General features: G+C 41.2%; 1 protein-coding gene across 1 annotated transcript in view; it reads left to right on the top strand.

Annotated features, from left to right (window-relative positions):
• Positions 1 to 18,229: 18,229 nt before the first annotated feature.
• The window catches only part of LOC119646824 (histone-lysine N-methyltransferase MECOM), a 284,773-nt gene continuing 280,640 nt past the window's right edge, over positions 18,230 to 22,362 (top strand). Inside the window, exon 1 of the mRNA XM_038047443.1 lies at positions 18,230 to 19,320. The gene's annotated coding sequence lies outside the window, so the exon portion shown is untranslated. The remainder of the gene's footprint in view (positions 19,321 to 22,362) is intronic.

Below are 22,362 nucleotides of genomic sequence, written 5' to 3'. Positions count from 1 at the left end.
ATCTCAAGGAGACGTTCAAAAATGCACTCAAGGTGCTCTAAATGTTCCGACTCAGAGGAAGATGCGACCAGAACATAATCCAAATATAGGAAACAGAAGTGAAGGTTTCGCAGCACAGGGTAGATGAAAGGTTTGCGCCGCGTTTTATAGTCCAAAAGTCATTCTAGTGAAATCGAAGGGTCTGAAAGGTGTGTATATTGGTGTTTTCGGAATGTCTTCGGGAGCTACAGGGATCTAATGGTTTACCCTTGACTGCAGAAAATCGTGGATGTGTCCAATGAAATACCAGCCTGGGATCGTGTGAGCATTTAGACGTCTGAAGCCGCCACAAGGTCTCCATTTGCCATCGAGTTTAGGGACCATGTGAAGTGACGAAGACCAAAACTATCTGAAGGTTTGCAAATACCCTACTTAAGAAGAAGTTCTTCGAACTATTTCCACAGAACTGCTAGCAGGTGCGGTGGTAATGAACGCACCTTAGAAAATATCGGCGTGGACTTGGTATTGAGCATCATGCTTAACCGGCTCAGAAGGATAACACTAGCTACGAATTTGCGTTGTATTTTTTCAAGAAGCGCGCAAATATGTGCGTCGGCGACGCCATCAAAAATATAGAAAAGGTGTTGGGTGAGCAAGATGAGATTTTTCTGCTGACCTAAGTCAGCCTAGCAATGTCTTTCGCCATAAGTCGTGCCGCCATACTTGACGAATTTTCCCTGGTGAATCTGTTTGATTACTCAAACTAATAACACAAAAGCTAATTTTGGACCATTCTACTTGACATCCGTAGCTGCCCCACAACATACTAGTGGCTGTTAATGGGGGGGGGGGGGGTATATATATCAGCACGCAATCTCATTAGTGATTTTAGTAAGAACTCTCGAAGTTGCTGGATATATATTGAGCCTGGAAGTTCATGGTCTATGCAAAATTGAAATGAAACTGAAATTCTATACACGCTTTTCGGCTGACTATAAAAGAATAAAAGACAATCAATGACACCTTCAGGTAATACAGATGAGGATGTTGCGTTGGACCAGTGGTGCAACACGCCATGACTAACCCTTTGAGCGCTTTAATCCCTCACGTGTCATTAATACAAAATTAACGTGTCTATACCGATGCGTGGGTCCGCACCGGATTTCAAAATAGATAACAACGTAGGAATAAATTCGCGACGGCCTAACGAAAAAAAAACAGAACGCGAGCTAAAATTGAAAAATAAAAATTTGCGCGCTTGGAGCCGTAAGTCTCCGGACCCGAGCGCCGCTATCGTAGTGGAAGATCCACGACAGATCGCTATCCCGATCATGGGTTCTTTTGCCTCGGATCGTTATTGAGGCGCTACTTCTGGGGTTCCCTCCGTTCTTTGACATCCTCAGGCCAGTATTTCAGAGGATGTCCCTAAAAAAGTTTTGCGGGATCAAGAGGGAATGGAGAGGGACGAACTCCTCAAAACAATCAATATTGTTCGAAATTCATTATATATGGCTCATTCCAACAGAAAAAAAACAAATATATAAAAATAAAAGAAAAATTGGAAGTAATGATATATACAAATGAAAAGAAAAAAATTAAATGAAATAAAAGAAAAAAAATGAAAAAAAAAAAATAGAATGAAAAGAAAAGAACTTCAAACAAAAGAAAAACACTTACACATGGGATCACTCCGAGCTCGAAGTGGTGTGTAGATATGATGATGCTGATTCTGCTAGTGGCTAAAAGAAAATATTTAAAACATTACAATGTGAATTTCAGAAATTTACAATTTACTACTTCATTTTTCTTTTCAAAAGAAAAACCCTTTTAGAGTCCGCGGTTGCTTCTACGCTGTGGACCGGGATTTTCTCAAAATCGGGCTGCGAAAACGACACTTGTGATTTGCTTTGTGATATCACCGGAATAATTGTAACCCCAGAATGTTGACCGATCAACGGAATAAAAACGGTATTCACATCAACTTTATATGGATCCGAAATTAATTTTCGAGCAAGGACACAATCCAAAATTGAAACACCGGAGAGACGACGGGGATAGTTTTTTCTTTGGATTTTAGAACTTCTGCGGCAATTGATACACACGAGTTCACAAGATTTGTAATAATCACGATTGAACTCTTTGGACAATTGTCTGCAATGGCAGAAGTCAAATCGCGAACGACACCAGCATTGGTGTTGAACCAATCACTTCGAGTCCTTCCAGGGGAATAACAACTCCATCTGCACCTTTTAAATCATCCGCAACTTCCTCTGCGCCAAAGTATCCTTTTTTACCCTCTTACCTCTGTCGATGTCGGAAAAAGATCCGCTTCCAGAGTCCGGGCAGGGACTTCTTCTTACCGCCAGATGCTCCCGCGAAAAATCTCCCGAACGTCACTTGTCGTCTTCACGGCTGTCTCTCCCGCGAAAAATTCAAACTTTTCCTCTCCAGATGCTCCCGCGCGAAAATTTTTCCATTCTCACCCCCTGTCCTCCAGCTTTCTTCTCTGCCCAAATTCATACCTCTCCCCTTGTCACCCGCCAGTCCAGCTGTTCCACCCGAGAACCGCTCCCCAGGCCGGTACGTTAGCCTTGAACTCTGTTGAGTTCATGTCGCAGCAACATTCGCGTGCGCCTACGTATGCGACAAATCATTCCCCTCTGTGAAGATCAATTCGCCCGAATGCATTCAATAATGCGCAATCTGCGGCGAACTTTAGGGCGATTGCATATTATGAGAGAAAGATGAATGAGATTTCGCTCCCGTCGCGAAGTATGAAATAAAAAAATAAACAAAGGGGATCGCGAGAATTCAATCTTCCTCGCCTGGAGTCAGAGAACTAAGTGAAGCTGAATCATTGAGGACGGAACGGCACAGCATATAAACGATTACCTCCGTATTCCATCAAGGATTCATCTCACCTGTCACTTCATCCATACGAAGAAGAAAGAATATTTTGTTTTTTCCAAATTCTGAAACGAAGAGATAGCCGTTCCACATAAAGGTAGTGAAGGGCACTCCTCAGAAGCTCGGACGGCAATACCTTTTAGCTTTTAACCGCAAAAGCCCGTAGATCCAGAGTTTTCTGGATGGCGATCACCTACGAGACGTTAAGTCTCAAAGACAAAGACAACAAACGACTAGCTTTACCAAGGATAGAGAATGAAACTCTACGTTACAAGGTGGGAAAGGAAGTTGAGGCTTAGGAACACTTGCTTCCGGGGACAAAGGGGTGAAACCTAAAACTGGAAATGTAAAGTGTACGTGGAGACTAGCCGGGAACAACGTTAAGAATATATTGATTCTCTAACCGACACCACCAAATGAATTTATGAGCCGGAATAGGCTATCTTCTACTTGATTCAGAAAACCTGCAAATAAGAAATTAGGCCTGAATCCAGGAAATGTTGGGCCCCACGTTGGATGCCATTTCTAATAAACTTAGGGGAATAGGAGGATCAGACAATCATCTTAAGTGACCGAAAACGACCTAGAGGGAAGAGCTATCCAAGAAACTTAAAAAGTGGGCGAAATTGACCGTGATGTTCCGCCCGGAAAGATTGGGTAGGTAGGGTAGGTATCAGTGGCCGCTCCGAGGAGCCCAATTAGCGCTTTGGTGCGCCGTTTTGATGCCACAAACTCCCAAGACCGTGACTGTTGTTATAGGAACAGGGAAGCGGAGTCCAGCTGGCTCGGATCCTCAGAGCCAGCCCGTAGCATTCACGAAGGAAAGCAGCTCTCCGACCCTGTAACTAGAAATCTCACCGAGGTCCCCAAAGAATGGTTTACCCAGTGTCCGCAGCCTGACTCGAGCTAGAGCCGGGCAATCGCAGAGAAAGTGCATGAGGGTTTCCCTTCCTTCTCCGCAGCTTCGGCAATGCGAGTTGTAGGGTAAGCCGAGCCTAGCGGCATGGTCCCCTATGGGCCAGTGCCCCGTGCAGACCGCCGTAATCTTGAATGCATTTGCACGCGTCTGGCACAGGAGCTCTCGTGATCGGGCTATGTTATAAGCGGGCCAAATTCTCCTTGATTTGGCACAGCTTGTAAGCCTTCGCCATCTCAGGCCCGCGGCTGCTAGGTAGTGCGAGTAGACTCGGCCCCCGACAGCCGCCAGCGGAACACCGACTGTGTTCCCCGAGGGACTGCCAAGAGCAGAGCCTTGCCTGGCCAATCCGTCAGCCCGCTCATTCCCTTCTATGTTCCTATGCCCGGGAACCCAGAGGAGAGTGATCTTGAGCGTGCCGCCCAGATGGTTGAGCGTGTCTCTGCACTGCCCCACCAACCGGGAAGATGTCGTAGTTGAGTACAAGGCCTTGATGGCCGCTTGGCTGTCGGTCAGAATGGCTATGTTACGCTTGGGACTCGAATCACGCTCCAGCCATCGACAGACTTCCAATATCGCCAGTACTTCCGCCTGGAATACACTGGTGAAACCTGGGAGACCATACGACTTGGATACACCGTGTGTATTCGAGAAAACCCCCGCGCCGACTCCATAGGCCATCTTTGATCCGTCCGTAAAGAATACCGTGTCATAGTCTTGCAACACGCCGCCGGTCTTCCACTTTGCCCTGGTTGGAAGGTCCACAGCAAAGTTTCTCGTGAAGTTCAGCTTGCGTGTGACATAGTCCGTGGGGGATGCCCAGATTTCTCGAGGTATTTCATCTAGAATGTTGCTGTGGCCATAGGACTTCGCTGCCCAGCATCCGGACTCACGCAGTCTTACGGCACTGCACGCTGCAACATATTTGATGTGGAGGTCAAGGGGGAGGAGATGCAGGAGTACATTGAGAGCATCTGCCGGGCAAGACTTCAGAGCCCCCGTAGCACCTGCACACGCGGTTCTTTGAAAGATTGAAGCTCCAGCTTGGAAAGATTGAAGCTCCATCAAAGTGCTCGGTCGACACGTTCTTGCCCGCCTCTGTGCTATCCAGGCTCGGGAATGTGGGGGGTCCTTTGAGCGCTTTAATCCCTTACGTGTCATTAATAAAAAATCAACTTGTCTATACCGCACCGGGTTTCAAAATAGACAATAATCGTAGGAATTCGCGATAGCCTAACGAATAAAAACCAGAACGCGAACTAAAACTGAAAAATAAAAAAAAACGCCTCGACCGCGCGCCTGAAGCCGTAAGTCTCCGGACCCGAGTGCCGCGCCTCAATCACGATCTGAGGCAGAAGAAACCACGATCAGGATTGCGATCCGTCGGCATTCGAGTCCGAAGACTTACGGGTCCAGAACTAGACAAAAAGTTACTGGCTTAAGTCTTTCGTTTCAGATTGGATTTTATAACAGACTTCAAGCCGCGATATGATTGAAATAGTGGAATGTTAACCTGTCGATCCCATTGCTCCGGATTAGAATCTTGGCCATCATGGACGTTTGAGTTTGTATTTCTGGGTCTTTATGCTTATCTCGCTGCTGCAAGCTTATCACTGATCATCATTAAGTGTGATAAAATAGATAGATGAAAGGAAGATTAAAGTCGAGTAATGCAAATTGATATCAATATTTAAGAGCTGTGTTTAGATTTATCAGGACAATTTCCACGTAATGCTAGGTCTGGTTAAATTCTAGTTTAATCTGCAAGAAGTAGACGTTCATTTCGTTATGCAGGATAAGAGAGCATTTTTTTCATTTTTCGAAACATACTGCACACTTCGCTTTGTGAAGGAGGTAATAACCAGTATTTGATCAATGTTTGTTTGCATGGCTTAATCTGGAACTCTAAATATCCTGGTTTTGCGCCTAGGTCGACATCCTTAGTAGTTGTTCGACATCCTGGCCTACATCACTGCTCTATCTGAGGCTTCCTAGTTATAAAGTGTAATAATTTTTTTTTCAAAGACAATATTGAACAGCTGATGCTTTTGTTAATATGTCCAGCTATTATCTAGGGGTTAGCTATAAATCGCGTGCTGGAAGTCTGAAATAGGACACTGATATCGTGAGGGGCGAAATGGGAGAAATATGGAAAATAATTTATTCCAAGTTAGAAGGTTTGGTTGACCCCACTCTAGTCAGGACAATATCCGCCTGTCTATAGACATAAATCTATGCATTCAGGCCACCACAAAATTCAACTCAATTGTAAATTCAATTAAGCAAGTCATAAAATCGGTCCATCATTATAAATCACGTCACCTTATCCCGCCATTTTCCAATGAAAATTCAGAAGCTATCCGACATACCGCATGAACACGATGATAACATAACAAGAAACCATTCCCTCTTGTCTACACAAATGTCGACAAGATTGTTATTTTCCCGCCTATGAAAAATCTTTGAAATCACTGAAAACACGCATATTTTAATTTTGTATTTAACATAAATCCACCTATCGATGGGGCTGGAACCAATGGCATGTAAGTGATTTTACATTAGTGGAGTTTTTATGAATGCCACACGCAGTCGTTTACCGTCAGCCGTCAAACCGTGAAATCATCATTCACAAGATGCAGACATAAAATGTGCTAATACGGAGATAGGTTGAAACCGTGCTATATGGGGAATGCCAGTAGCTAATGAGGGAGATGTGGGGTTTATATTTTTTTTTCCATTTTGCGGTTTTTAGAAAAATTAACATAACGTGGAAAGCAATACTAATTTGCATAGCCAAAGGTAGAGTGATGTCACATAGAGCCACAAAATTTTAAAAAATAGAAGAAACTTCGCAAAGCAATAATTCAAATTGTCAATAACTTTCAACAGAACAGTTTTTATTCAAATTTATGATTTAGTGATGAAAATATCTATTTAAATATTAAATCCAATTTAATGGAGATAAAATATTATATATGCCATTCAACAACTTAGTCCCCTGAAGCGATAAGTCCATGCTTATGTTTCATACTTTCCCTGAGCTACATTTTCCTCAGTGTGGGATTTAAAAGCAAAAAGGTGCGAACATTTTAAAAATATGCCACCTCTATGTGAACCCAAGCAATTTATAAATTAATTATTAATTGAATTGACACTTTCATGCAGTTTTTATTGTCTCCACCTGTTATTCAAATAGAATTTGAACATTAATGAATTTAAAATATTTAAAACGCAAGCATTGGTTGCGTAAGAAATTTAAGATATTTGCGATATAAAGCGTAAAATATCGTTTAGCCCAAAAACTGACTAAATTTATGGCATAAAAAATAAAACAGAAACACTCTAGACTATTACAACCTGCCTCCCTTCTAAGTACATGAATACGCAGAACGTGCATAGAATATAACAATTACATTATATACGTTCCGTAATTGGTCTGTAGGAACATCACGTAGGTATATTCAGTGTGTGTATTGTAGCGCGAAGCTCATATATCACCTGGCGCATGGTGCCTTCGCTTTGGTTTCGCTTCAGCTCACTGTTACCGTGATGAGTTGTTGACGATAATTGCCACTTTACTAGGTAGCCTCCAAGCCTCCACCTGCCTCCTACTTAGCCAATCATCATCTTTATGCTGATTAGACGTGTGTGATTTGTGAAATATACATACGTTTGATAGTTTTTGTATAAGTTTCCAGCAGTCGGCGATATATGTTTCTTTTTTCGCCTTTGTATTGTAACCGCCTAGCGAGAATCATTTGCAAGATGCACACATACATATGTGTAGATATGTCATATGGACAGGTGGATTTTCATTAAAATGAACGTCCCACAAACTTTTAGATAAAGCTATAAAACAAAGTGTTCATATCACGCAATACACTCAGATAAACTAGGGGTCTAGAGATAGTTTCACGTAGGGATTTATAATCAAAATTAGAACGGTTTTTAGTATTTAATTTTAAAAGAGAAATATCTTTTTCAAAATGAAGATCCAGGTAGGATAGTTTCGGACACAATTTGAATGAGCGATCCGACATAAACATATATCTAAATCTATTTAAATCACCCGGAGTAGATGGCATTTTCCCAGCACTAATCGAGAGAGGCCTAGGAATCATCTTAGAGTCTTCTCTGAGAGTGGTAAGGGGGGCACAGCACTGGGATACATACCAAGGGCATGGAGACTGGCAAACGTGGTGTTTATTCCGAAAGCGGGTAAAAAGGATCCTTTTCACCCTGAATCTTTCAGACCAATTTCTCTAACATCGTTCGTCCTCAAAACGGTGGAGAAGATCATAGACAACTATATTAGAACTAACGTTCTAAAGCGTAATCCCCTACATCACTGTCAACACGCTTATCGGGCAGGAGGGTCAACTGAAATTGCTCGGTATTAGCTGACAGATGTATTACGGGATGCCATAGAAACAAAAGAAATAGCACTGTGTGCCTTTTCGTATATCGAGGGAGCATTCACACACGCACCACAGTACCATTCACTAGGAGGCGTAAGCTTGATCACCTGTGAGCCATAAGGCTACATGACATGCAGGTGAAACGAGAAACAGAAGTCAAATATTTGGGAATTAAGCTAGACCAAAAATTACTCTGGAAGACACATGTCGAAAACACTTGTCGGAAAGCCACGAGGGCTCTGATGACTAGTAAGTCCATAGCAGGAAAAAAATGGGGTTGCAGCCCCAAGTTACTACTTTGGATATATACTGTAATAGTAAGGCCAATGTTTACCTATGGAGCAGTAATCTGCGCAGAAAGAGCCGAACTCAGCACGCAAGCCAGGGAGTTACACAAGCTCCGCCTTATGTGTGTATCAGAGGGGCAATGAGGACAAGCCCAACAGCATCCCTGAAGGTCCTCCTCGGATTAACCCTTTTCCATCTGCATATACAAATGCAGACAAGGAGGGCAATATTCAGGATGGCCGGTAGTATTAGTGAGGCGGGGAGCTGCCTAAACCGAAGGAGAAGGAGACTGAATACGATCAACTCGTTGAATAAAGTCTGAATACACTGGGTTCCAGGTCATGTTGGGTTGGAAGGCAATGAGGCAACAGACGAGCTAGCCAAAATAAGAGCAGGGACGCCTTTACACAGGCCAGAACTCGTCTGCAGAATTGGAAACGGATTCATGGCTATGACATTAAAAAGTAAATAGGAACGGTTGAGGGAACTATACTGGGCGGGTCTACCAGAAATGGAGCAGTCCAAGTCCTTATTGGGGAATATGAACTCAAGCGTGCAAAGCATTTTTCAAATCTCACCAAAAAGAACCTCCAAATCATAGTGGGAATTCTCACTGGTCACTGTCAGCTAAACTATCATCTAGGGAGCTAGGGATGTCTACGGACACTGCCTGCAGTTTTTGTACGCAGTGTGATGAAACCTCTGTAAACATCCTGGAGCAGTGTCCAGCACTTGTGTAAAGCAAGTCGAGGCATTTAGGAGAACATTTAATACCAGATGCAAAGTTGAAAGATCTGGAAGTAGGGAACATACTAAAGATCCTGACGGCTTTAGACTTGCTTGAGATACTATGATTAATAGGTACACTATAACCAGTAAAAGGGGCATAATAGTTCTTTAATCACGCGGTGCGACTTTCCCTTAGCAGAATAGTAATAACATCTAAATATAATTTTCCATTTTTTCGACTTGTGAGAAATAGACAATGACTTGGCAAATGGAGTAGATTTCTTACCAACTAAATAAAGAGAACAACTGCTTCCCGAAATACGTTGTCCACGAAACAAGAAATTTAACCAAAAAGAAAGTTGTCTCCTCTAAATCATACTTGCCGGGAATTCTATCTGCTTTGAGCTACCCCACCACCGTACTCTACTTCCAATTTTAATTCCATTCATTGATGCTTGAGTAGTGATTGTGGGCATCATCATAAAGAAGAAGAACAAATTCTGTGGTGAGCACAGCATTCGCATCATTTCGTTCGCTTTTACTATGACGAGCTGACGAAAGATTAATTTCCTTGTATGCAGCACATTTCCTTTTACGTCTGCCTTATTCCCTCCGACACCTCCATTATTCTTTTTTCAACTCCCTCCTTTCCATCCCGACATTCACTTATTGTAAAATATTTATTAAAAACTGAATATTTTTATTTTGCTGTTGAGAAATAATCTAACCTTCCAATTTCCCTCAAAACCTTGAAATCCCTTGAAATATTTTCCAATTTAAGGAAGAAACTTTCATTTCAAGACGATTATTAGCCTTTTATCGTTGTTGAAAACGGACCTGATCATGTTGCATATTATTAAATGCATTTCTAACGTTTTTTTCTGACTAAGATGAAACGTAATGCATATGAATCAAAATCATGCCAAGGATTCTGTGGGGACTTTGTTTTTGTAATGAGGCCGGGACGAAGCAGGATGGTGCGATACAAATTATAAACAAGTCGGGAAACCGGAAGCTTGACGCTTCAGATATAAAAGGTTTTGTGTTTCCCTATGTGAGGAGCATAGCGTAGTTCTCCATTGGCTTATAACATTGACCCGAGATATTGAAATCGTTCAGTTCTGGGCAGGTTACTGCCATTGCCAGAACTGAGCGATTTAAGTATCTCGAAGGGCAGGTTACTGCCATTGCTAGAACTCAGCGATTTAAATATCTCGAGTCAACGCTATCAGCCAATGGAGAACTGCGTAATGAAATTGTTTCACGCATTAATGCAACCTGGATGAAGTGGCATTCCCCAACTGGTGTTCTTTGTGATCGACGTATCAGCGCACGTCCCAAATTTAAAATTTACTGCAATGTCGTCCGTCTGCCACTCTCTATAGTTATGATTGTTGGCCGACTATAAAGGACAATGAACGGCGTCTTCCGGTAATGGGGACGAAGATGTTGCATTGCACTGGTGGCGTGACACGTTTCGATTACGTCTGAAATGAGAATATTCGCGATCGATATGGGTTTGCATTGATCGTGGAAAAACTGCAAGAGAGGCGTTTTCGAATTCAACAACCAGTATTGATTAGAACATCGAAAGCAATGGTACGCAACCAAAATGCCGGCCAAAACAATGGTGGCTTGATACGTTGGATGGGGATTTGAAGGTCTCGCGATTACATCCTTATTATTTATATTTCTAAAAGTTGATAATATACTATTAGTAAATTTTTTGAGCAGATACCAGAATGGGACATCTCTCGAAGATTAGATTTCACATAAGTGTTCTACACAAAACCTTAAAAAGGGCTGCAGATAAATAGATTCTACATAAATGTGACTTTAATATTCCACGCGAATGTCAATTATTCCTGGTAATTATGACGTCAGCATCTGATTTGCATGGCTTTGGGAGCAGTAAACTCGGCGAAATTGCTAAGTTTGAACTGCTATAACTTTGGCATTAATTGCCTAATTTCCATGAAATTTAGCACATATATACGAAATATTGTCGCCTATGCTGGTACAAAATTCGGAAGACCTAGGATGAATCTAAGGGGGTAGTAAATTTCAGTAAATTTCTAAAAGGTAGTAATATACTATTAGTAAGTTTATTTGAGCAGATATTGGAATGGGACATATTTTGAGGCCTAGATTTCATCTAGGCGCACCACCCTGATTTTTTTCGGATTTTTGGGTTTTGTAGTTTCCGAAAATGAGTCCTGTCTCACTTCAAATGCGTACATTTTTACTCCTTAGTCACGCACTTTGCAATTTATGCCAAAACTAGTCAGTTTCGGAAAGTACAAATCGAGACCTTTCATTTGATACCCTACACAACTATATCCGGTGAAAAAAATTTTTGAATCCCCCCTTTGCATGTATGGGGAGCCCCCCTTTAAACTCCACCTAAATTTATGCCACTCACTGTATGCGTGGGATTTCATAGTTCCCATCTGTCCACCAAATTTCGTTCGGATCGGGTTAGCCGTTTTGGAGAAAAATGCGTGTGACAGACAGACAGACAGACAGACAGACATTGAATCGATTTTAATAAGGTTTTGTTTTACACAAAACCTTAAAAATTGTTGTTGCCCTAGCTGAAATGGAATGTTGAGCTTAAGGTCTGGGCTGATAAATTAGTGGGATATTATATAGCTTAAGGAGAAAACAAGCAAGTCGGAAAAATTTCGAAATTTTCTGAAACAAAAAGTTAAAGTACAAGAAATTGTCTTCTGTTAGACTGTTTTGGTGAGTTTAGGGAATCTAAGGAAAAAGGATCAGCGATTTGCAGAGTACAAATCAAACTCAAAACTCAAAGAGGCCTAGTTCGAAGTGACATTGACATACTGAAGTAGTGGGAGCACACCTTTAGGGCTTCAGGCGAAAAAATTGGAAAAGTGAGGAGTATTGATGGTAAAAGTTATAGCGCGTTATAAAACAAGGCTAATAAAATATAAGTGATCAAAGAAAAAGGAAATATAACAGTGATTCAGATGCAACCAACAGTACAATATTGGCACATTTAGGAGTAGGAAGAAATTGAAGTAGGTCAACTGTCTCAATCAATTAGATATAAGAGCGCAATCGAATAGTTGACGAAAGTTGTGAAAATCTTCAAAGAAACAACATTCAACTATGTTAAAAAATCAAAGCGCACACGAAGACTGAAATCCAGGCACTGAAATGCTTTCATTTGATAAAGTTCTATCCGTTCTAATTGCAAGCTTACTTGCTTTTGCATTTTATTTTATTTTTTGCAAAGCAGATACTCAGATTAAAGTGAAAAGACCGGCCGTGCCCCAAGAAGATGTGATCCTTCTCTCCTTTCATCTCGATCGTGGTACTCGAGTCCGGAGTTTTACTGTACCACCCGCGTTTGTTTTGCTTTTCAGGTTTAGGTCGTTAAAGGACACATTCGGTGTTGTACAACGAAGCGTCAGAGACTGAGAGGTAAAAAAGGAACCTCCACCTCCGCCCCACATCCTCGAGCATGGCTAGCAGAGAGGCTTGCAAGTGTGTGTCGTGGGAACACCTCATGGAGCTTCTATATTTAGGGGCGAACTTCCACCGTCAGTTTCTCCATTTTTCTTTTAGGTTTTTTGTTCCACTCTTCCTTCTTAGTCTACCTCGGCTGTTCAGGATGGTCCAATTGAGACGGCCATGGTTATAAATTCCGTTGTTACCTAGCCTGCGGAATCGTCCATTCTCACGTAGGGGGCCAAAAATCCTTCTTCGGATTCTTCTCTTGAACGCAGCCAAGAGCTAGCATTTTTTCTTAAGAACCCTCAGAAATACATTAGAACTGTCAAGATAATTGTCTTGTATAGTAAGAGTTTTGACACTTTGCCACCATATATAATATTTCGCCTCTCGATCTCTTCTGGACAAAATCCGACTCAATAAGTTACGGTGGGCGGGTCACTTGGATGAGGATGGTCCCACCCGGAAAGTCTATAAGGGCAATATCAATGCTAGAAAAAGAAGACGAGGCGAACCCTGCCTGAGATAGAGCAATGGCATAGGTCATACATTGACGCAAAACCGGGATCTCTTTAGTTTCTTATTAGGGCAGGCCTAGACCGGATACCAGACAGACAGGTAAAGTGGGAAAGTTGTCATACGCCAACATTTTGCGGAAGGTCAAGACCAACACCTTGTTTGCAGGTCTACATGAATGTGTGAACCGTATAAGACGAACGCACAAAGGTGACTTACTGCTTGAATTTAAACCAGGCGAAAAGTCAAAAGACCAGACCGGCTGGGCTAAAGAATAGAGCAGACAAGAAACAAACTCAAGAGAGCGTGTAATACTTCAAGCTCTCTCTCGTTTAAATCTTGTTCTAACAAACACTGGATGCGTCTTTGCGAAGAAAGGAAATGGGGTCGGTGATAGATGTCACATTTGTTAGCGACACTTTAGCGAAGGATTTCCATTGGCACTCTAGCGAAAGTTACAGGACGACGATTGTGCCATAATTTTCAAAATCAATCAACTTACAAAAATAAATTGGTTCCAGAGGAAAGCGATAAAATGGACAATCAACAGATTTAACGAAGAAACTTTCAAAGAGGTCCTCATAATGCTTCGTTTATTTCGGATAGAAAACGAAAGCATGGGAGAACCAACAGGTCTATGAACTCGAAAAGTACAGGGAGCAACTAGTTCAGGATCGGAAGCTTTACCAACAAGTCAGCAGGCTAAAGCCTTACATAACTCGATTCTCATCCTGTCGAAGCATGAAAGAAACTGTCTATGTAATCGGCTGAGGAATTATAAGTTGCCAGGACCAAATGCCATCCTGACTAAACTAATAATGGTTAGGCTAACCCTGAGATTCGAGGCAAGATGAAAGCAGCGGAGTCACTCTAGTGAACTTCTTTCATCAACAGCCCACAACAACATGTCTGGCTAGCGTATAGGCAAGTAAGCGTACGTTGGCGGAACAATGGAGCGTCAGTATTTACTGGCGGAACCTCACTGTCTATTTCGTCAACTTTTTATGTAGTCAGTGGAAAGCAAGATACTTTGCAAATCTATAGGAAAACCAAGCGTGAATGGAAGAAGGTGATTGGTGTTACATGTGCCACCCGCTGGAAGACAATGACAAGACTTACGATAAAATAGACACACATAATGACGAGTCAGAATTATATCGACATATCGAAAGCAGGGTCAACTCACACTATTCTAATTATAAGCACCATAATTGGGAAAAGTCACTAGTTTATTTCGCTTGTACTGACATTTCGGGAGTCTTCAAGGCATTTCACAAACAATTATTCGAGTGTAGAACACCCTGACGGTATCTAGTTGCCCAAATAATTGATAAATGTAGACTATAAAAATAATTTCTTCTGCCCTTTTAGTGTAAAAGCCAATCTTTTAAAAAGCGGTTTTCGTTCACATCAAGTAGTCAAAACTCTATTCTATGGAAGGCATGTACCAATCCCACAACGGATTTAATATCAAGGCCAGTCCCTTGCGGATATCCTACTTTCATATTTCAACCTACCACAAAAGTGGCTCCCACGTTTTGCACTCGGTCATAGTCTGGCATATAAGGTGATACTGCGGTAAGTTCTTCTTGGACCTTTTTTTCTAAAATGAAAATTTTCTTCCACGTTATTTGTGCTGTAGAAGAAGTTAACGTATTCATCCTGCCAAGGTTTTTTAGTCGAATTCCTAGTCCATAACTAGGGGGCCGAAATATGTTCTTTGATTCTATTTTCACTCTTTCTAGTTAGCCAATAGGGCTGATAGGGGTGCATTTCAATCGATAAAAATTGATGATAATGGAGCCCACTTCTTGATTCAGCATAGTCAAATCGGCTAAAGTGCATGCCATAAATTCTGAGACTTATCAATAAATCAACGAAGCTGCACTTTCCACCGCCGCTCTTCACCCTGGCACTTCATATACTCATGACAATGGCCCCGGGTTGAAGGTGGCCTTCCTTGTAAACAGCACTTTACTTCCTCCAAGCCAGCGTTTAAAACTTCTACGGGCGATATACTGGAGTACACAAAGTGCAAAGTTGTTTTACTTTCCCTGTGCTGTGACAAACGACAGCAACACGGACCGAATGATAGCGTTTTTTAATGTTGTCATCACGAATCCGACGTCCTCGGGAACCCTTTTCTCTGGTCTGAAGGTGTGTTTGTCAAGCCTCAAAAGCGCACCAATTTGCAGGCAATTCGCCGAGCAATATAACTAGATCCGTGTTTATAGTTCGTCTGTTCAATCAGAATGTTAGGGGCTTAAGAACTAAGCAGAGGGCCTTCAATTTATCCGGCTCAGCAACACCATGCAATATGTATCTCCGAAAGCTGACTGGACGATATTAAACTCCGAGCTCCCCGAAGGGTACTCCACTTTCCGCTGTGACAGAGGACGGAATGCATTTCGCAAGTCCACCGGCGGTGGGGTCCTTATTACAATGAAAGGTACACTCTTGGCCGAACTCGTTTTCTCCTCCTTTGGCTCTTTTTATGACGGTGTTGCTCTTCGTGTCTCATCGCCCAAATCCCATCCACTGTATGGTGTATATACGTCCATTGTGCTTGCTCTTCGTCTTCTTCTTCTTTTTCTTCAGCCTTTGTCCCATCTACAAGCGGGGCCGGCTCATCGTAATTGGTTTCGCCATTTAGCTCTATCGAATGTCTGATCTGGGTGCAATCTCCAGGCTTTTAAATCGACATCCAGCGTATCAAGCTACCGTTGTTTCGGCCTGCCTTTTGGCCACTTTCCATCACTTCGATTTTCAGACCAATCTTGGCAAGTGAACTCTCATTAACACGAATTGCGTGACCATACCAGCGAAGACGCCACTCTTGTAATTTTTACAGGATCGGTGCAACCCCACAACGATCGCGGATATGCTCATTTTAAATGTGATCAAAACGTGTCACGTCAATAGTTCAACGTAACATCTTCGTCTCCATTACCGCAAGACGCCGTTCATTGTCTTTTATAGTCGGCCAACACTGAGGACCATAGAGGGCGACAAGACCGACGACATTGCGGTAATTTTAACCTCCCCATGCTCCACTGGCCTAATCATTGTTGCCTTTCAATTCTGCTAATTCGATCAACGATCTTTCTTATTCTTCGCATCTGCTTTCTTCGTTTATGAACTTTAGTACCACTAAAAACACCTTCTGCCTGACTCGATCTTTTCCACTCCAATATCCCCGAGCGCCACTTCTCTTCATTTCCTTGCACATCCCCGTATGTCAAACCTGACCGATATCAAGGCCATGCCGGTCCTACAATGCCCTTTGACTCAGTCTTCTTCTTTAGCGTTAAACGTAGGATAAGCCATTTACTTGCTCCTCCCTCTGGGGACAATATGTAACACGGAAATTGTTTTCTGTAGATTGTCTTAATTCATTAAATAAATAAATAAATAATTTGTCAAAATGTTTGGAAAATAGTTCTAATTGTATCAAATTATAGCTGAAAACTTTACCCTTGAGGTTTCTTTATAAACTATAAAATCTCCATAATTCTTAGAAATTTTAAAGCGAATTTAGGTACCCTTTCTTAGTTTTTTTTCTACTACTGCGAATCCATATTAAACTTGATTTTCTTAACTAAACCCTCATAGCCTCAAAATTACAAATACTATCCAGTAGCCGCCATTGACGAGCATATGAAGTTAACAAAATTGCGAAACATAAAAGATTATAACTCCAGCTCAAACCTAAGATCTTTGCACGTTCACAAACGATCTTAAACTGAACTAGTAAAGATACGGAGACCCACAAGATTCCCACCTGAATGAAATTATAATGCACGTAGCGTAACATACAGACGCTCACAAGTCCGAGTACCGCCCAAATACTGATGAATTGCCGCCAAGGTAAACTTTTGCCATCAAGAGGCGATACCTAAAAATGCAAGTATGTACACAGCTCATATAAGATACAGACTTCCTAAGACCGTAAACTCTAGCTTAGTCTTAGCTCTACCGCTTTGAAGACTCTTCAAAATGAAAATGAAATACGAGAGCGAAAACAGGAAAAAAAAGAAACTGAAATTCCAAGTGGGAGCAAAACCAGAGCAAGTTTTCAATTGAAAATTACTCTCGCTTCTTAGTTACCTGGCTACATCCACAATAGCCTATTATCAATCCAAGCTTCCTCGCGCTGTGTCTACAAAGCTCCAGGTGTGGTACAGGTAACTAGTGCAGCTTGAGTCTCGTGCGCTCCGCTAGCTCTCAAGCAAGCGATGAATAATAATGGAGATAGTCGAGTACCACCCAAAAGATGAGATGTCGTTAAGACCACATATCTAGTTTGCGTTCTAAGATACTTCTCTCAGCCAAACTCTTAACAGTCGACCTGTCTCCGGGGTAGGGGCTGGGCTCGTAGTATCTTCTCTTCAAACACGGAATTCTATCTAATTGTGCAAACAGGAAAGCTCTGAATAATGCCGGTAGGTAGGTAATTGCGCGCGCAAAATATCTAAAGAGAACTGAGCAATCTAGCTTACCTGGTACCTTTACCATTACCACGCTGGTTACTCTTCGTATTGCGTAATGCAGATTAAGCTAACCTGAAACGTATCGAGCTTCTTTCGGTTGATACAATTTGGATTGGCGATCTTCATGATTTTCACGAAGCTGTCTCCTCCGATCTGTACCAAAACCTGGAGGGAGGGGGCCTCGAAGGGAGTGAGGTTTTTATTGATGTTTTCAAAGTTTTCTTTCGGGGCAACTTGAAGAAACTCCGAAAACCCTGCTGTGATCTTATTTTCCTCTGCATGTACCGTGAATTTTAAGAGATGTACGTAATTTTTTGAATTTGTGCGCCGTGTGCGCTCCAAAAAAGATAGGTACTGAGCGGCGACCACGATACAGCAGCCAACGATGGTATGTCGTAGGTACATCTGATGTCTATGTATACCATTATACTTTGACTCTGGGTTGTATAGTACGTAAGAAAGCATTCCTTCTTGGTCGAGTTTTAACTGCGATCGCATTATAACGAACTGCCCGCAACTCAACTTCACTGCTCAAGTATGCTAAAAAGTTAATACAGTTTCAGTTGGTATCTAGTACTTGGTACTTGTAATAACTCGACTCGGATTCATATGTTGGAGTCGTTGGATTTTCTCTATCGTTGCGATTCGTCTTCATAACCGTTTTCCGTTCGTTGTTATCGTGGTGCATCGGTTTCGATTTTTTTTTTAAGGAAGTTGAAAACGGACAATAGATACTTTTTTTATTGATATAATTTATTAGTATTTTTTTTTCTACCGGAATTCGGAATCAATCTAATTTTAGTTTACTTCCGAAAAACTACTATAAAATTAGTTTGTATATATTTGTATTTGCAAAAATATTCGAAATATCGGAGCAAACATAATTCACTGGTAAAATTAAGAATTTATTAAATTGGAAGTGATTTAGATAATTTATTATCTCGCAATTGTGTTAATTTGATAAATAGTTTGAATGTGTTCAGTCACCTGTTTTCCTGCTGATCCATAAACAAGAAAGTATTCTCAACATTTCATACCCATGGCAACTAGAAAGGATACCAGTTTTCAGTTATCAAATTTCGACGCAACTTCCGAAAAAGCATGAAAGATGTGTACCCAATCCTGGCGAGGATTCTAACCCTAAATTACCCTTAGTGAATGGCGGGACACTAAACAGCAATAAAAGGATCCTCAGAAGGTTATGTTCTCAAAGCCATTATTAAACTTAGTATTACAAGTCCAAGGATACCAACAGCAAGGCTCATGTCCTTCCAAACATTGGGAAGTGTTTACCAAGTTCAGTATTAATCTATTCAACGAAGTTCCCGTGAAGGTGAATCCGGATAACAATTAATTATAGTGACAGTGTTTTAATCTAACGGTTTAGTGCAAATTAAGTGAAATTATTTCACTTTCCCAACGAGGGCGGAATAGAATCTCTACAGATTAAGTGTATGATTAGTGAATTGGTTGGTTTTACAATCGTTATTAACCAGTTTTATTGAAGAAGAGCTGACGGGAAAAAGGGATTAAATCTGTGCACCACGATCCTGGAAAATTTAACTGTGGTTATGATATCGAAACGGCTCATGTCATCCAGGTATGTACAGATTAGCAATGTGTATCTTTTGTTTTACGCATGTTATCAATAATTCGCGCTTCACATACGTCATTACTTTTTCTAGAGAAATGAAACCGAATGATTCCGTGGCAGGATTAACCTAATTCCTTTGAAAATTCATGCACAGATGAATATTATCCAAAACGCATTTCATCTGCACCAGATACTATTATAATGTTTTGAAAGTGAAACCGGGCACTGGCAAATATATTGTATTTCAGATATCGAGTGAATCTGTGTACATTTCCTTCACTGAGCCGTATCTTCACTGCTAATACGGATATACTCGTAAATAATAAACAAAGTGCGATTTAATCTGCTTCGAATCATCTTCATTTTGATTCACCGTGAAAACGTATTAGATTGAAGTTATGATATAAGATTCGAGGTCAAGTTTAGAGTGCATCATTACCCTGCAAGTGTAGTCTGAGTGGTATTTGAAATTCAAATTTAATTCAAACGAATTGGTACTAATTGAAAAATGATTGCCGGCAATTACTAGTATTAGTTATTGGAGGGAATAATAAGGAAGTGCATTGAGTAATTTTTCTCCAGTGACTATTCCAATGGAGTTTTGAAATCCAGTGAATACTAGGCGAGTAATCATACTTCTGTTATATCCTGTCCCAACACGAAATTTCAAAGGGTAAACAATAGAGGAAGAAAAAAGATACAATCAATGTCTTTGTGTTCAACAGAATGTATATTCACTTGATAGAGGATCGTCCTAGATCTAAAGAGCGATGTTTTCAATAAAAATCTTTATTTCGCTACTGAAATTCTAAGGAACAAGGATACTTTTAAAAAACACTTCTTTGTCATTTTCCTTTTATATAATAAAATAGCATAACTGATTTTTTTATAAAACGTTTTTGAAATACTTAAAAATTGTCAATGGTTATTCCTCAACGATTAACTCACGCGTTGCGCAAATAATGTCATTTATCCTATGACAGCTCCTGATCTGCATAGTTTCTCATGAAGAGTAAATTTACACTGTTTCATTGGTAAAGAATGAAGATTCTACTGTTAAAAAAATAATCACACACATTGCTATTACTCCCAGCTTACTTCCGTTTATCCGGAAGGCATACCTAGCAGTCAAAGAAAATTGGTATTACCTTGATCTACGGACTACAAATTGTCAACCTATCCTTCTTTATTCCTAGACAAACATTTATGTACTGTTATGAAGATAGCGAAAATTAGGAATCACTCCAAGAAATAGTCAAATCGTCTGCGACGAAACCACTGGCCATATAGCTACCCCATGTGACTTTTTCTAAACTGTCATACCTTTTTAAACGTGACAATCGGAGGGTACACAGTTCTGACACTTTAATCATAGATCGTACCTTTCTAAGTTGCACTCAGCTGCCATTGAATTAAGGCGCGATTTATTTAGTAAAGAGAAAAGTTTCATATAACCTGCTGGAACAAGGTTTGTTCCTCATTAGCTTTTACGTTGGATAATTGTGGTGGTTTCCTTGCAGTTTCTGCTTTCTCCTGGAGCTCATGTTACTAATTTACCAAAAATACCCCAATTGGTGGTATCATGTAGCACCACGAGTATACTGATTAGATGTTGCCTCCTGTTCATAGTGTTGTGAGTAATATGACCGCAGTCAGATGTCAAACATCCTATGATATAAAATGTTCTTCATCCTAGTTGACACAGTCACACAAATCTAAGCCAGTTGATCAAGGGAATGGGGCTCCAAGTCCACGTTTTTTACTACCGGATTTCAGTTTGGAGAACGTCAAAAATCTAGTTTCTGGGGTAGCAATGCATTGATTGAAGCTGCTAATTTTATCCAGAAGACTTCTCTTCTTTCTAATCTCATTATAAATCGCGGTGAGATGAAACTTATTAGAATGCCAACCGAGAAGCCAAGAAAACGAACGCTATCACCCGAGCAGTCCATTACAAAGATTTTTACGATAAACTGGACACTCGGGATGACGAGAGAGATCTGTATCGACTTGCAAAAAACCGACACGAAACCACACAGGATATCGAACCCTCCTGTTGCGTTAATGACAAGAACGGTACTTTGATTACCAACCGTCGAGCAGCAACGGATAGATTGAATTTCAACTGAAAAATTTGTTCATCCTCCACTTCCACAATCATTGCCGACATTTGAACCAGCTCCACCTGTCAGTGCAACTAAAGTCGAGGAAGCAATAAAACGAAAGTAACAGGACTTGACGACATCGCATCTGAGCTCTGGAAAGCGAAGAGCCAATACTGTGGCTCAGTGAATTCTTTAACCGGGTTATTCAGGAAGGAAGAACACCATCTGACTGGCAAGAAAGTACCACTGTTCCAATATGGAAAATAGCCCAGCAGAATGTTGAAATGACTGTTCGATCCGGTTACTTTCCCATACCCCCATTTTTGTACGCGTTCTTGACAACCGTATTCACGAAATCGTTGATTCACGGTTATCAACCCGGATTTGTCAAAAACTGTGGAACTACTGACGCAATACATTCTTTACATTGCATTTCCGGATCTAGAGAAAGCGTTTGACCGTGTGCCACACGAACTCATCTGGTATGCTTTGCGACAACACGAAGAACTCGTGCGCTGGGTTCAATTGCTATACCACAATCCGAACAGTAAAGTTCGAAGTATGGCGGGTGTATCAAAACCGCTTCGCGTCTTTGTTGGTGTTTATCAAGGAGCGCCCTGCCACCACGCCTCTTCGTTCTTGTTTTGGGCACCGTCACACGGGACATCCAACGTCCAGCGATCTACACACTTCTTTATGCAGATGATGTTTGCCCAGCATCTACTAGCAAAAATTATCTCTAGCAACTTGTCCAAAAATGGAATGATCGCCTCACGCAACACGGTCTCAGATTGAATCTAAACAAAATTGAATTTTTGACTACCGATCCCCATGAATCAGGCACAATCACTGTCTCTACTGGCGATAGTGATCTCCCCAGCACTGAGCGATTTAAACACCACGGGTCAACGCTATCAGCCAATGGAAAACTGCGATATGAAAT

Source organism: Hermetia illucens, chromosome 1 (assembly GCF_905115235.1).
Source record: "Hermetia illucens chromosome 1, iHerIll2.2.curated.20191125, whole genome shotgun sequence".
In the NCBI taxonomy this organism is placed as follows: Eukaryota; Metazoa; Arthropoda; class Insecta; order Diptera; family Stratiomyidae; genus Hermetia; species Hermetia illucens.
Note: the sequence above shows the minus strand (reverse complement) of the source record. Positions and strands in the feature narration are given on the sequence as shown.